Source organism: Helianthus annuus, chromosome 16 (assembly GCF_002127325.2).
Source record: "Helianthus annuus cultivar XRQ/B chromosome 16, HanXRQr2.0-SUNRISE, whole genome shotgun sequence".
NCBI classification, from domain to species: Eukaryota; Viridiplantae; Streptophyta; class Magnoliopsida; order Asterales; family Asteraceae; genus Helianthus; species Helianthus annuus.
In genome coordinates, this window is record NC_035448.2 from 117,792,024 (window position 1) to 117,809,385 (window position 17,362).

The 17,362-nt window shown below is 38.3% G+C and overlaps 1 long non-coding RNA gene across 3 annotated transcripts; it reads left to right on the forward strand.

Moving 5' to 3' along the window:
* The first annotated feature begins 3,753 nt into the window (after positions 1-3,753).
* Positions 3,754-7,063, forward strand: LOC110917568. 3 transcript variants are annotated; one of them, XR_002580664.2, is made up of 4 exons: positions 3,803-3,911; positions 4,017-4,078; positions 4,831-5,461; positions 6,980-7,063. It is a non-coding gene; the product is annotated as an uncharacterized LOC110917568 (long non-coding RNA). The 3 variants fall into 3 exon arrangements; XR_002580663.2 differs by lacking the exon at positions 6,980-7,063 and having other exon boundaries at positions 3,754-3,911; positions 4,017-4,105; positions 4,831-5,360; XR_002580662.2 differs by lacking the exon at positions 6,980-7,063 and having other exon boundaries at positions 3,764-3,911; positions 4,831-5,360.
* Positions 7,064-17,362: the final 10,299 nt, after the last annotated feature.

The following is a 17,362-nucleotide window of genomic DNA, read 5'->3' on the forward strand; positions in this document are numbered from 1 at the left end:
AGTTACCCAACCCGCTTTTTAACACACCCGGTTGGTTTAGAACACGTTTTTATGTTAAGAAATCCAAGAAAATCACTAAGAACGGGAGCTAAACCAAGTGTCCAAACACACCAAGAACTTGAACAAACCCGGTTTTAAACAAGGTAAAGAGCCTTAGCTCTGATACCACTTGTAGGTCCCTCTCGGAGGATGAGGTTCAACCTTAACCTTGTTATACTAACCCACTAGCAAGGGCGGAATCCAAGCTAGTGAGCAAACCGGGATGAAACAAGCACAAACACAAACACATAAAGATTCACCGATTAACACCACTTGTATTAATGCGAATGAAAGGTTCCGGTTACAAGCACAATGTTTACAAATCAGTTTTGTAAACTCTCTAAGTGTGTGTGTGTGTTCACAGCAGAATGCTCTCTATCTCTCGGGTCTGTCTGTGTGCATCTGTCTACAAGTGAACACATTGCATGGGTATTTATACCCAAACACAGCAAGTCTGTCCGAAAGATCAAGTGGACTGCTCGATAGATCATCTGTCGAGCATCCAGCTCTCGAAGGATACACATATACCTCGAAGGATGGTATATCCTTCGAGGTCCAACTGCATCTATCGAAGGTTAACTATCGAAGGTTAACTTTCGAGCACATCGAAGGATTTATATCATCCTTCGATGTCTCATCCTTCGAGACAGACAATATACAACCATATACTAACTGTTTGTCCAAGTCAAACCGGAGGATGGTTGACTTGGTCAAACTTACAAGACTAACAGGAACATCGTTTTACATGGTGACCGAACACAGACAAAGTACAGACACAAGTGCACCAACAGAAACAACCAGAATGCTCTGCTGGTTTGTATTCAGCCATTAGAGAATCTGGTCTTCAAAATGATTGGTCCTTCGCGTGTTACATTTCATAAGAAGAACCGAAATCTTGGAAAGAAGCCTTAAAGGATAATTCTTGGGTTGAAGCAATGCAAGAGGAACTACAACAGTTCCAGAACTGGGTGTTTGGACATTGTTGAAAAACCCGACAACTACAAGAAAATTGGCACCAGTTGGGTTTACAAGTGCAAAAAGGATGATCGTGGAGTGGTCAATCGCAACAAGGCGAGATTGGTTATTCAGGGCTTTCGTCAAATCGAAGGCATTGATTATAATGAGGTTTATGCACCAATTGCTCGTCTGGAGGCTATTCGGATCTTTCTAGCTTATGCTTCTTTTAAAGGATTCAAAGTCTACCAGATGGACGTCAAAAGCGCATTCTTGCATGGTATTGTTGAAGAAGAGGTGTATGTTGAACAACCTCCAGGTTTCGAAGATCCTATCCATCCCGATCGGGTTTGGTTGCTCAACAAAGCTCTCTACGGGTTACATCAAGCACCGAGGGCTTAGTACGCAACTTTATCTACTTATCTGCTGGAGAACGGTTTTCGACGGGGTCTTATCGACTGTACTATTTTCATCAAGGAACATGATGGTGATTTGTTGTTGGTACAGGTATACGTTGATGATATCATTTTTGGTTCTACTATCGATACTTTGTGCAGGCAATTTGAACGTGTTATGCAGGAGAAGTTTGAAATGAGCGCAATGGGAGAGATGAATTTCTTTTTGGGCCTACAAGTACAACAAACTGAGTCTGGGATATTCATCCATCAGACTAAATATGTTGGTGACATCTTGAGCCGATTCCAGATTTCTGAAGCAACGCCCATTGGTACCCCACTTCCGACTAATCACGGGATTACTCCGGACTTGAAGGGTGAGAGTGTCAACTCTTCTTATTATCGCGCTATGATCGGATCACTCATGTATCTCACAGCATCGAGGCCTGACATCATGTATCTAACGTGCCTGCTTGCAAGATATCAAGCTAACCCTAAAGCATCTCATCTTGGAGCTGTTAAGAGGATTTTCCGCTATCTGAAGGGATGCTCGGACACCGGTCTCTGGTACCCTAAGGATGATAGTCTTGACTTGGTTGCTTTTAGTGATTCAGACTTCGGCGGATGCAAAATAGATGGCAAATCCACAACGGCTGGATGTCAATTCTTGGGAAGTCGCTTAGTCACGTGGCAGTGCAAGGAGCAAACTTGTGTCGCTACATCAACTTGTGAAGTTGAATACATTGCTGCCTCAAGTTGTTGCTCTCAAGTTCTGTGGATTCAGCAACAAATGCGCGACTATGATTTTGAATTCCTATCTACCTCTATTTTTGTTGATAATAATGCTGCTTTATCTATCATTAGAAATCCTATCCAACACTCCAAAACCAAACACATCGAAATTAAGTATCACTTCATACGTGATTGTTTTGACAAAAGATTAATCGATGTTGTTAAAATCTATACAGATGAACAGCGTGCTGACCTGTTTACAAAAGCTTTTGACAAATCTCATTTTGACTATCTTTTGTTGGTCATTGGTATTAAGGTGAAACAAGAGTAAACCTCTTTCGGCTGATCGTTTTTGTAACTATTTTCTTAAACGTCAAAAATCCAAAAAGATTTTCAGTTTACTTAACTTTTCGCATTTTAGGGGGAGAAATTTCAGAAAATACAAAAACATGTAAAAAAAATTGAAAAATCAAAAATCTTCATTTATTTTTTAGAGTAATCATTTTGACGCTAACTTTTGGCTTTAGTGTAAGCTTTCAAATTGGTAACATATATATTACACTCCCCTTAATACATTCTCTTTCTATCTGTGAAGTTTGGTGATCTTGCTACCAAAATTAGAATGTCATATAAGTTATCTATGCTTATATTTTTTCAACAATTAAGCAGACGTATCTTGTCCAAACAACCGTCCACAACCCTAATTGGTGATGGTCTTTAAAAATGTTAAAGGAAAAGAGGCGACGGATCTCAGGGTAAACCTTCATTCTCGTTTGCTGTTATTGTTGTTACGAGATTTCCATTTTGGTATTATCATAAGCTTTCCATTTTCTTACTTGTATTTGGTTCAATCATGCAGGGAACTGAAAAAGGTACATGTTAACTAATCATAACATGTTGATTTCTCAAAGCGTTAATGGTTTTTGAAAATAGCTAGTTAGATAATTTTTTGTAGAAATTTTGTAATGTAAATTAATGGTTATTGTTTCATTTTCGTGTTCAATTTGATTAGTAACAACCTCCACCCAATTATGTTTTGTTCCGTTTTTGGCAAATTTTTCACAAAGGCTCCGGCATAGGCATTAGCGGCGATCAATGTTGCCACTATTGAACATTCGCCGCATGTAATAGTGGTGACATCATTAACGGCCACATATGTCGCCAACATTGCTCTAAATCCGAGTAGTGACATGCACAATCGTAAATACTTATTTCTCTTTTGGTTATTTAATCAGTTGTGTCTTTTCTAGACCTCTTTAATTCCCATGGTCGACAACCCTTATCGGTAAGCTTCATTGCCAGTGTTATATTATAGGAAACATACAACGCACTGGCGATGGGATCTCAGGCAAAGCTTTCTTTAATTCTTGTTTCTTTGCTTCTATTTTCATTATCTTTTTTCAGTGTTATAGTAACTCGGTTTTGGCTTTAGATTAAGCTTCCAAGATTTGGGTATGGAATGTATTGTGCTCTCCCAATATATTCTTTCTTATGTGAGGTGGCATCACCTTTCTATTAAAATCAGAATGCATATAAGTTATCCGGACTTATATATATTAATGAACATCCACAAATTTAAGGGGTAAGTGATGAACAAGACTAAAACAAAATGTAAAATGGAGGGGGTAGAGTAGTAAATTTCACACCTTACCCATACCCACGCACAACCATAAAAACCTAGTTTTCAACAATTCGACAGACGTATCTTTTTCAGCCAGTGCCGCCGTACACAACCCTAGCTGGTAACGATCGTCAACAATGTTAGAGGAAAAGAGGCGACGTGATCTCAGGGTAAACCTTCAATCTTGTTTTCTATTATTATTGTGACGAGATTTCCAGTTCTGTTTTTTTCATAAGCTTTTGGTTTTCTTACTTGTATTCGGTTTAATCATGCAGGGAACTGAAGAACGTACATGTTACTCGATCATAACATGTTGAGAATTCATAGGTTATAACAGGTATCCCGTGCAATCTGACTGCACATGGTAACTTTAAACTCTACATTTCTGAAATTTCAGTTCAACTACCTTTTAGATCTGTTGCAAATGACTATAGATTTTGTTGAGATGTTGATCTTCCTTCTGCTTTTTTGTGGTGCTTAATTTAATCCAAACAGAGCACATTAGAGATCATTTTGTTTTCAGTAATATTATAGGTTTTACTTGTTTTTCTCTGCTGCTTTTAGAGTTTCGATTAATCACCTTTGCCGTCCATTTAAGATCTTCACCACCATTTCACAGTAGAATATATGTTAGCTTCTGTAGATGGTTGGTTTCTCTTGCGTGAATGCAGTGTTGGTTTTCTATGTTTGAATCCATATATAGTTAAGTCGAAAGGGCTTGATTTTCCGGCGGGATTTTAGTTGATTGTTGAATACAACAGTGATTGATTTTCTAAAGATACGAAGATAGTTTGATAATTTTTGTATTGATTTTCTAAAGAAATGAGGATAGTTAGATAATCTTTATAAGTAAATCAGCAGTGTCAAAATATTTCATATCATGTCATAAGCAAATCAGTTGTCCTTAAAATAGTACATAAACATGATTAACCACTCTCTAGTTCATAGGTTTAACTCTAATACTGGTCTCTTATTTCATGTTTCCAATGCATTACCTGTATTTTAATTGAATGTAGATCTAACCAGTATTATGTCCAGCTATGCGTGTACGAAAAATTTGGTGCTTTATATATCTTTCTGTGTGTACAGGGGATATTCAACCTTTGCAATCATAAACCTTTGTTCAAGGTATCATGAGGCTGCGAAATGCTTGAAAGTCTTCCTGGGAAAGATTCTTGGAAAGCAAGCATGGGATACTTGATCCGCAAGACACAGTCTCCAGATTGCCTGAAAATGTACTTCAACATATCATGTCTTTTCTTCCGCCATTAGACAAAGATAATGTTCGTTTTCTATCGAGAGAATGGCGCCGACGAAATGCGCAAAACCAAACAGTGCTCTGGCTGACTAAGCAGCGGTTAAACGAGTTGGAATTTCCAAAGGTTTTGAATGATGAGTTCCACTCAGTAGATGATTAAATGCCTGGGGATGAGAAACCTGAAGCTTGTGAATTTTAAGCTATTAATTGTTCACTTGAACCGCTGTGGAAGCTTGAAGAATTTGTACCTCAACACACCAAATCTTAAAACTTTATACTTCCATGGACCGCGTGGCAAACCATGCACGATTGAGCTTATTAATTGCAAAAAGTTAATGAATTTGCATTTAGTTGGGGTTGCTATGAACACTACGATGTTCGTAAACTGCAACGAAAGTTTTCCGCTTCTTCAGATGTTGACACTTGCTGGCTGTGCTATGAGTGGATGTATTAACATCTCAAGTAATTCTCTCCACGAGTTATGGTTTATTGGATTCAATAAGCCCATGGGTCTCACCATTGATGCCCCAAACGTATCATCTTTTAAGTACAATGGCATAGCTCCTTATCGAAACGTCAACTTACCCCGTGTTGCTATAGCTTATGTTGAGCTATATCCTAATCTGAACCAAAAGTGTGAATGTGATTTTAGAATGTGGCCCAATCAGTTATAATTAGGGGTGGCAATAAAAACCCAACCATGATATTTTGGGTTATTTTGGGCCTCTTTAAAAAAAGAAATAAGTTTGAATGGGTTGAGGATTTAGTCAAGATGGGTTAGGATGGGTTTTAAAATACCCATCTAAATTTTAACATGGGTGAGGATGGGTTTTTAAGTTTTAACTATCTAACCCTAAAACAGATAACTGTCAAACAATCAACAACCATGTCCTCATCGACTTCTTCTTCTTCTAACTAGAACTAGGGTTTACCCCCACTCGATCCAATCGCCAATCATGTCATCTCAATCGCCATGATTCTTCCACCGACGACTCCACCACCACATCGCCGCTCCTCACCACCACCGACGGCGTCTCCCGCACCCGCCACTTCGTCAGATCCACTCCCTCCCTCCGCGGCGCCGCCATGTTCCTCCGCCGCGCCAGCAGCCGCCGGATGCTCCGTGAACCTTTGATGTGTGTGAGAGAATCAGCCGTTGAACAAATCGAAGAACGCCAGACCGATTGGGCGTATTCACGTCCGCTTGTGATTCTAGACCTGATCTGGAACCTTGCGTTTCTGAATTATACATTACTGAAATCCAAGATTTAAAAGCTCATCATCTTCTGTCATTTTCTATTATTATTCACAGATCTCCATTTTCATTTAATGGTGAACCCAATTTTCATTCTTTTTAATTCACATAACTTTGTTTTGTTTTTTTTTAAATCATTTTCTAAAATCTTTTGAATTGTGAGTGTTTAGAAATCTTGAATCTACTTGGGAGAATCAGTAATTTAAATCAGTAATTTATAATCTTCGATGCGTGTCAGAGAATCAGCCGCTGAACAAATCGAAGAACGCCAGACAGATTGGGCGTATTCACGACCGATTGGGTTTTTTTGAATTTTTTAGTTTTTTTGATTTTTTTAAAATTTTTTTGATTTTTTTAATTTTTCTGATTTTTTTTTAAATTTTTTTTGAATTTTTCTGATTTTTTAAATTTTTTTTTGAATTTTTTAAATTTTTCTAATTTTTTTTAATTTCTAGCCTATCATGACCGAAACCCATTATGACCTAAACCCATCTTGACCTTTTTCTTAAAAAACCCATCCTAACCCAAACCCATCCTAACCCATCCCCATCCTAACCCATTACCCAAACCTACCCAACCCACCCATTTTGCCACCTCTAGTTATAATTCAAGATTCTAAAAGAAAAGATTGGGCATTTGATTTTAGAATGTGGCCCAATAAGTAGTACAATTTCCCGATATGAACATAGGGTTTTTTTAAGTTAGCGATTTATGTGTTGGTGTAGGGTGTGATGCAGCTGATGGGTTTTTAAGTGATTGGTGGGGGGTATTCTGGGACCATTATACTTCAAAGACACATGCTGATTCTATTGCTGGTCAGGATATATCCCGGAATCCTCTGCGCAGGTGATCATTAATGGTAATCGAGTTGATCTCTGCGCTTGTGTGCTTGTAGATTAATGTATATTGTATGTAATTGTGCATATGTTATGTAGGCTCAAGCTGATTCTCAGGGCCTGTCTCAAGCCCAGGCCCAGACTGAGATTCTGGCTCATGTGTGGACTTTAGACAACAATGGGATGTTAGGTTTGGATCCTTATGCTGGTACATTGGGACCAATATGGTACAAGAATACTATGCTAACAATGTGAACATGCTGAGTGAGCCTATGCTGACTTCTACATGGAATGATGATCAGTTTGCTGGAAAAGGAGGTCCCTGAAGGTCTAATCACAGGTGGCAGTAGAAAACAAAGTCAATGGTGGCTTTTACTGACACTAGTTTGCTGGAAAAAGGAGCTCCCTGAAGGTCTAATCACTCTTGAAGATAATCCTTTCTTCTATCTCAATATGGTGTAATTGGTTCTTGTCATTGAAAACTAGAAACAAGTGTAGACGGTGTTTGTTTTTACCGCGAATACAATTGGCAAACTTAATTTTTCACCTCCTTAAAGCACTACTAGAAAACAGCCAGATTTACGACAAGCATATTTGTAGCAAATCTGTGGAAAATTGGCCTTAGCTACATATTTGCGACAAAACAAGTTCATGTGAAAAATACTTGTCGGAAAGTATGATTGCAACAAAACTACCACAAAATTTGCTACAACTTTCCGACAAATTACAACCATCGCAAGATTTTTCACAAAATTCTGACAATTTTTTTTAAAGCCTTTTCCACCATTTTTCTCGACAAATTCCCACTTTTAACATACTTTATAATAATTTAAGAAAACAATTAATTAAAAAACCATTTTCAACAAACTTCCTACATATTCTAAAAACTGTTTAGACAAATTTCCTACCAATTTTAGATTTTTTTGCGACACGGTACCTACAAATTTCCTACAGAAATAAAGTTTGCGACATTTTTTTTAATATAATCAGATTTTTTTTTTTTTTTTTTTTTTTGCAAAAAATTGCAGAAAAATTTTAGAAAATAGAAAAAACCTGTACACAATATTTAAATATGAATACCAAAAATCCTAATGAAAAGTGCATTTCGTATTACAAAATTAATACAATCTTAACATTTCAAAATGTAATACAAAACGAAAGTTAATATGAAAACGCGCTTTTGTAATAATAACCAAAAATTTCTAATGAAAAGCGTGTTTTCATATTACAAAACTAATATGATCTTAAAATTTCAAAATGTAACACAAACCGAAAGTTAATATGAAAACGCGCTTTTGTAATATGAAAAGTGTGTTTTCATATTACAAAATGAACACGATCTTTACTTTTTTCTTGAACTATTCATCATTTCTTCCATCTTTTTTTTTTCCATACTGCATTTGCGGCCCGTTCCCGTTCACGCTCGGCCTGCTCTTGTTCCTGCTCTTGTTCCCTTTGTGCAAAAGGCGCTTCCAAATTTTTTTGGGCCTCTCTTTCTTTTTCCAACTCCGCTTGAACTAGCTAGAATTCATCAAAGTAGACATTATTAATACATATTAACAAAAAAACAAATTGTAACATTAAACACATATTTAGGGGCGTTATCATGTGCAAGGGCATTATCGTAAATAACCATAAAACAGGCAAATTGTTCAGTAAAAACAACATCGGCAAAAAATCGGTGAACGACGTGTACGTTGTCAGTTAACGACATGTACGTTGCTTATAAGGTTTTTTGAGCGAAAAATCGGCAAAAAAATGTAGGTTTAATTCAGCGAAAAAACGCCAAAAACAGTAGGTTTTTAACAGCAAAAAAAGTAAAAAAAAAAAAGTTCAGGTTATTTCCGCAAAAAAAGCCTAAAAACTGCAGGTTTTTTTCAGAAAAGAATCCGCTAAAAATGCAGGTTTTTATCATCAAAAAATTGAAGGATTGTTCAGCCAAAAATCTACAGGTTTTTTCAGCAAAAAAAAACCCAAAAAAATGCAGGTTTTTATCATCAAAAAATGTCAAAAAAGTGCAGGTTCTTTCAGCTAAAAACGGCCTAACAACTGCAGGTTCTTTCAGCAAAAAAAATCCAAAAATGTAGATTTTTCAGCAAAAAGAAACGCCAAAAAATGTATATTTTTCAGCAAAAACCGTCAAAAAAAAAAAGTGCAGCGTTCTAGAGCGTTCTACAGGTTTTTATGGCACTGCAGCGATCCGGTTTTTTCTGCAATTTTTATTGACCCTTTTTTTGGATCACCTTAATTATACTAGGCAACATTCAGAAATACAATCATTAACTAACAATGCAAAAATTCCTAAATATACCGGCTTTAACCCATGCCATAACCCAATGTCCGTGTAAGCCTAAAAAGGTTTAACAAGTTTCTAACACGTTGTACTCTTTTAGCATTGTACTACCATATGAGAGCAACAAGCCAACAAATATCATAAACCTAAAACTTTAAATAATTGCAGTTCTATATGTGAACACTAACGGGTCAATCTAAAAAAACAACAATAATGATAATACCTCTTGTAACTGCCTGGCATCATCATATGACGCATAAGTTGTGGAAGATGGTGTGCCGATCAGCACAAATAAGTATCAGAAGATCCCACCCCGAACAAGTTACCACCCTTACGCTTGGGATTCAAACTCTCCAAATAGCCAAATCATCGCATTATGTTTCTTCCGGGTACATTTTTTCAAGTTGTTGCGTGTATGCCACGACCTAAAATTTACGAAATGAAAACTTTGAACACTGAGACTTGAATCAATAACTATAAACAAATAATGAATGATAACTAACATATGAATTCTTTGCACGCTTATAAGTAACAAACTCTAAATTATCAAAGTCATTTGCATCAATCATCATTGTGATGTCATGGTGATATCACATAGGGCTTGTTTTCAAATCAAAATAAGTGAGAATCTCACATCATATACGGTCAAACAGATGATAATCGGTATACTCACCGGTAAGATGAACTCTCGTGCATCCCTTGATACGGGAATGTGTCGTGTGTGGATGAACACCGGTCGGTAAGTATAAATCATACCTTAACGTATCCCCTCGCCACGATTACATCTGATAAGTTGAGCTTAAGTGGACAACAATACCAATAATTGTTATAGGATGCTTATCTTAATGTTAACTAATTGAACAACAAGAGCGTTTTGGCGTGACCGTACACTGATATGATTCTCTTACCCTCGAAACTCGCAAAAAGAATGTCTGTATATATTTATTTACTGCTTTCAGTTTCTGCATCTTTGTATATATTTATTTATTGTTTTCCGTCTTTACATTTGAAAAATGAAAAATACCAAAAAAAAGATTTTAGGTGTGTTTTAATATAAACTTTATAAAATCCAAAAAGATTTTGCTTCTAGTTTGTTTTTGATTGACCGATGTTGGAACTCGAGTCTATCCTACCCAAAATCCTGATTTTAAGCCGGAAAACAATTGTACCTTCATAAACAGTCGAAGTTAACAAGTTTTGAAAGTTAAAGGATTAAAATTGATCAATTTTCTAAACTTTCAAACTGTCGTCGGTCGGTAGTTGATTGAGATATGGTCACTCATGTGTCGTTTGCTTATGGAAACTATATTCCAAGCGGTTGTTCTCATTATGCGTTTAGATTTCTTGCATGTGCAGATGCTAAAGGTGAGGAGAACATGTTCGATGACAAGCTTTGGAATGAAGACACGACGTGAAGGCACTCAAAAGATAAAGATGATCGAGTTGCCGCTGACCCTTCATCAACACCACAAGGATCTAAAGAATTGAAGATCAAAAGATTCACCAACATAACTCATAGGAGAGTTCATTTTAAGGGGGAGTTTGTTAACACACTTCCTAAATGAAATGGGGAGTTTGTTGATACACTTTCTTCTTACGACGCGTGAAGACTTTGAAGATCCTCCGACATGAAAGACACAGAAGACGAACCATCACGAGTAGCGTCCAAGGGGGAGTTTGTTGATACATTTTGTGTGGACGCGACTCGGCTCGGTTCGACTCGGCTCGGTACGACTTGGTTTCGACACGGTTAGGTCCGGCTCAAGCCCGACGTCACGACATTCCTCCGTCGTGCGCCCCAGAGTTCGACACGCGAAGCACGGAGCGCCGCAAGCCATTCCCGTTTACACATCACCATGACATCATCATTGTGATGTCATGGTGATGTCACAACATTTGTCTTATGTTGAGTTGGTGAAAAATGTAAACAGATTCATCAACTTTGGGACGTAACCTTTGCCCATTGGGCCGAAAACTGTGAATTGGGCTTTGACTATTTGGGCTTAACTACAACTCGATGAAACAGAATAGTTTTAATGTGTATGCCGACGAAACAGAATGTGTTTCGTCGACTTTAGTGTTTCGTCGAGTGCCTTTATGCGTTTCGTCAAGGTCTGTGTCTGTTTTACTATAAATAGGTCTCTTAGTCTCTGTGTGAAATGGGGACGAGTAGGAGAGACCTGTGAGACTTAGTGAAACTCTGTAAACATTGTTTGTATATGTTTCGGGTTGTACTCATCCCTAATCAATAGATATTGAATCTTTTGGTTACGTGTTCTTATTTTACACTTTGTTTGGTTTGCACCGTCACGGGGATTCCGCACCCGTTACCGTGTTTGTGATAAACAAGGATAGGTTTACGTTATCAATCCGCCAAAAAAAAAACGGGACCTACAATATAGGTCCCTAAATCGGAGGATCGATTTTCACTACAGAATCCTTGTTTATAGCAAACAAAGCTAAGTGTGCGGAAACCACTTAACTTAGTCAATCAAACACAGAACATAAAGAACACAAAGGCTAACCAAAGAAGCACAATCTTTTGATTAACTGGATGAGATAAAGCAACTGATATAAACACAGTTCTTACAAGCACAAAGGGTAAACTCTCATCTCTGAGAAAACTGAGAACATTCTGTGCCTATATATAGCAGATGGGCTTATGTCTTTGACGAAACTGAACATGGGCCGACGAAACAGGAATTAGCCCAGTAACAAGCCCAACAGTCAACGAATCAAGTGTGATTCGTTGACTGCCTTGACGAAACACAAACAAAGTTAACAAGTCTGTTTCGTCGACATCCATTTGACAAAACAGACCTGTTTCGCCAAGGCCTGCACACTGTAAACTGTTTCTGCAAACTGTTATGCAGAAACAGATGGCACAGATTAACTAAAAACATGACGGATTTACCCTTAGAATGCCACATGCATTGTTTTACGACAAATACATACAAAGAGGTGTGGACGCGACTCGGCTCGGTTCGACTCGGCTCGGTACGACTTGGTTTCGACACGGTTAGGTCCGGCTCAAGCCCGACGTCACGACATTCCTCCGTCGTGCGCCCCAGAGTTCGACACGCGAAGCACGGAGCGCCGCAAGCCATTCCCGTTTACACATCACCATGACATCATCATTGTGATGTCATGGTGATGTCACACCATTTGTCTTATGTTGACTTGGTGAAAAATGTAAACAGATTCATCAACTTTGGGACGTAACCTTTGCCCATTGGGCCGAAAACTGTGAATTGGGATTTGACTATTTGGGCTTAACTACAACTCGATGAAACAGAATAGTTTTAATGTGTATGTCGACGAAACAGAATGTGTTTCGTCGACTTTAGTGTTTCGTCGAGTGCCTTTATGCGTTTCGTCAAGGTCTGTGTATGTTTTACTATAAATAGGTCTCTTAGTCTCTGTGTGAAATGGGGACAAGTAGGAGACACCTGTGAGACTTAGTGAAACTCTGTAAACATTGTTTGTATATGTTTCGGGTTGTACTCATCCCTAATCAATAGATATTGAATCTTTTGGTTACGTGTTCTTATTTTACACTTTGTTTGGTTTGCACCGTCACGGGGATTCCGCACCCGTTACGTGTTCTTATTTTACACTTTGTTTGGTTTGCCCGATGAAGAGGATATGCCTCGGTATGAACCCAGTGTGCCTCTTGATTATGAGGAAGTTACTACTGGCCTAGGGTTCAAACTGGACAATTTATCGGAGGGCTCATCTGATAACAAAGAAAAGTCATCATGTGCTTCAAATCAAAGTCCTCCAACCATCGAGGACTATGATTCTTCAGATGATGAATCAGATGTGAATGACCAGGATGAATCACTTGATGAGACGAAAGGAGTAGAAATTCCAATTGAGAATCATATTCTTCGTGATCCTCCTACTCTTGGCGTGCAACCTGTTGCCAAGCAAGTGATAGATCCTGTCAAGGATGTCAAAGATGACAAGGAAAGTTTGTCTGCTGTTAAAAGCAATAACTTGTTGTATACTTTAGTCGGTGATAGTAAAATTTATTCAGACAAAGATTTTCCAATCAAAAACGTCTATCAATCTTTGATTGACAAAGTGTTTGAAGATACTACAAACCAGTTTTTGGGAAAGACAATTCCAGGAGTCATTGCAACTCAATGTGACCCAATTCCAAAAGCTGAAATCAGAAAACAATTTGGAAAACAGAAATCACCGACAAAGCAACAACCAATTGCTTTTAAGGGTAAACAACAACAACGAGCTCCAAAGCCAAAAGCTAAGGTTGATTCAAAAGGAGCTCGTTACAAGAAGAAAGCAAAAGACGTTAAGTTTGTGGCCTCCAAAGGTACTGATAAAGTGGAGACTTTTGAAAATAAATCAAATACTGATTTTGTACAAAAAGTCAACATTTTGAAATGTAATAGTGATAACAATTACACCCAACACACAAACGGGTGTGAAGCTAGTACCTCTGGGTCTACAACTTCTACGTCAGGTAGTCAATCAGATTCTCCTAAGTTTGTTGAAAGGAGAACTTGTTTCAAATGTGGGAAGTTTGGGCACATCATTAAAGACTGCACAAACTCGCCCAAACCAAATTTTATTGAAAGAACCCCCTCTGAACAAGGTCATTCACAACGTCGTCCTGTGTCACCAAAAACAGACAAACGCACTGTTAAAGAATAGGAAACAAAACAACGGCGTCAAAATGTGAAGGTGATCGAAAAGGCTTTAAAACCAGAAACTGTTTAAAGGAAACCAATTTTGTCACAACCGTTAAAACCGGAGATTTCTAAATCTGTACATAATACACAATCTGGTAAACGGAAACAAGCTTGGAAACCTAAAACGGGTGAAGGTTCAGGGGGAGGCGTGAAATTTCCAAATCATCAAGAGATTGAAATTACATTTCTTGATTCTCAGGGGCAACCCAAGTCTATGAAGGCTTGGGTCCCCCTCTCCAACTAATCTCTGAGTGAGTGTGCAGGAAGTTCCAGGAGGAACTATCGATAGTCATAGGATTGTTGATAGTGGAGCGTCCTTGCACAAGATAGGCGACAAAAGAAATTGTTGCCTTTGATGTAGAGAAAAAGAAAAGAAGAAATGTCTGATGAAAGAAATTGGAAGCTTCGACAAAATGAAAATGATACCAAAGTGTGATTGTTAAAGGCTTTGATCGGGTCCCCGGGATAGATTCAAATCAAAATGAACGCACCTGCAGCACGTCTGAAGTTCACAATCGACAAAATGAACGTGCAGTGTACATTTCTTTGCAGTGTGATTGATGAAAATGTGTTCGTTGAACAAACCAACCAGGTGTGCGGATGCCTTGGCTTGGATTGAACAACCGCACACTACTTCTCAAAGAGAAAGACAAAGACCTTCGCTGGTGCAATGTGGAAGACCAGCCGGACCCGGAGGTTTATGATCTTGTTGCTGTGAAGAGATTTCTCGATTAATTGAAGTAGCTGAAATATCAACCTTGAACTCCACACCGGGTGGATATCCAGTTAAGGAGAGCGCTCAGATTCCTGGCAATGCACGAAGCAGTTGCAGGATACGGTTTTGAATTTCTAATCTCTCCTATGCTTGTCGATATTTAAGCTGCTTTATGAATTATTATCATCTCATATAGCACTCTTTGACCAGATTCGTTGAACTCAAATATCGCCTCACACGTGATTGTTTCAATATGAAACTCGTCAATGTTGTCATGGTCCGCACCGCTTACCGACGTGCCAACTCATTTTCCCAAAATTCGATAAATCATTTCTGATTAAAATTAATTTTGGTAAACGGCATTGAGGTAAAACATGAGTTAACCGACATCAGGAAATCGTTTTTGTAAATATCTTTGTGTCTTTTAAATTTATCTTAGTTTGTTGATTTTAGGGGGAGTAAATCCAAAATTTGAAAATCCAAAAACATCGAAAAATTTCAAAACACAAAAACAATAGAAAAACAAAAATGAGTTTCCTGGCGAGAAAAAGAGAAAATGATAGTAAATCAGTGGTCTGTCGAAACCTCTTCAAACTGAACTTAAAGTGAAAAATGTTAAGCAGCTCTATATAAGATGTATCGGTAGGCTCACAATCATTTTAAAGTGTGCAGGGTGATATAAATCTTAATCGACTGAAGACCAGGTGGGAACCACACATTGGCATATGGTCTTAGTACCGAAATTTCGTTTGAGAGATTACCAAGGTTCTGAGATATTCGGTCTTTACGCTGCTTATCATCTGGGTATCATGGTTGTATCTTTTACCGAAAAAAAAACGGGGACGCAAGTCTAGATCTTCCATGATACCATACATACGTGTACATACTGCATTCGACCTCAATAAGTGATAAACAATCACATGTCCAATCAAAATAAGTGATAACATATCACATCTATCCGGGAGTCAAGTTCGTCTCTCTGCTGTACGAAAGTACCGACCTGTTCACGGACTTGCTCCTGTGCCCTCATGCATCGAAAATCAAGTTCCTCATCAATAAGTGATTCTATCACACAGGGATTGTTTTCAAATCAAAATAAGTGAGAATCTCACATCATATACGGTCAAACAGATGATAATCGGTATACTCACCGGTAAGATGAACTCTCGTGCATCCCTTGATACGGGAATGTGTCGTGTGTGGATGAACACCGGTCGGTAAGTATAAATCATACCTTAACGTATCCCCTCGCCACGATTACATCTGATAAGTTGAGCTTAAGTGGACAACAATACCAATAATTGTTATAGGATGCTTATCTTAATGTTAACTAATTGAACAACAAGAGCGTTTTGGCGTGACCGTACACTGATATGATTCTCTTACCCTCGAAACTCGCAAAAAGAATGTCTGTATATATTTATTTACTGCTTTCAGTTTCTGCATCTTTGTATATATTTATTTATTGTTTTCCGTCTTTACATTTGAAAAATGAAAAATACCAAAAAAAAGATTTTAGGTGTGTTTTAATATAAACTTTATAAAATCCAAAAAGATTTTGCTTCTAGTTTGTTTTTGATTGACCGATGTTGGAACTCGAGTCTATCCTACCCAAAATCCTGATTTTAAGCCGGAAAACAATTGTACCTTCATAAACAGTCGAAGTTAACAAGTTTTGAAAGTTAAAGGATTAAAATTGATCAATTTTCTGAACTTTCAAACTGTCGTCGGTCGGTAGTTGATTGAGATATGGTCACTCATGTGTCGTTTGCTTATGGAAACTATATTCCAAGCGGTTGTTCTCATTACGCGTTTAGATTTCTTGCATGTGCAGATGCTAAAGGTGAGGAGAACATGTTCGATGACAAGCTTTGGAATGAAGACACGACGTGAAGGCACTCAAAAGATAAAGATGATCGAGTTGCCGCTGACCCTTCATCAACACCACAAGGATCTAAAGAATTGAAGATCAAAAGATTCACCAACATAACTCATAGGAGAGTTCATTTTAAGGGGGAGTTTGTTAACACACTTCCTAAATGAAATGGGGAGTTTGTTGATACACTTTCTTCTTACGACGCGTGAAGACTTTGAAGATCCTCCGACATGAAAGACACAGAAGACGAACCATCACGAGTAGCGTCCAAGGGGGAGTTTGTTGATACATTTTGTGTGGACGCGACTCGGCTCGGTTCGACTCGGCTCGGTACGACTTGGTTTCGACACGGTTAGGTCCGGCTCAAGCCCGACGTCACGACATTCCTCCGTCGTGCGCCCCAGAGTTCGACACGCGAAGCACGGAGCGCCGCAAGCCATTCCCGTTTACACATCACCATGACATCATCATTGTGATGTCATGGTGATGTCACAACATTTGTCTTATGTTGAGTTGGTGAAAAATGTAAACAGATTCATCAACTTTGGGACGTAACCTTTGCCCATTGGGCCGAAAACTGTGAATTGGGCTTTGACTATTTGGGCTTAACTACAACTCGATGAAACAGAATAGTTTTAATGTGTATGCCGACGAAACAGAATGTGTTTCGTCG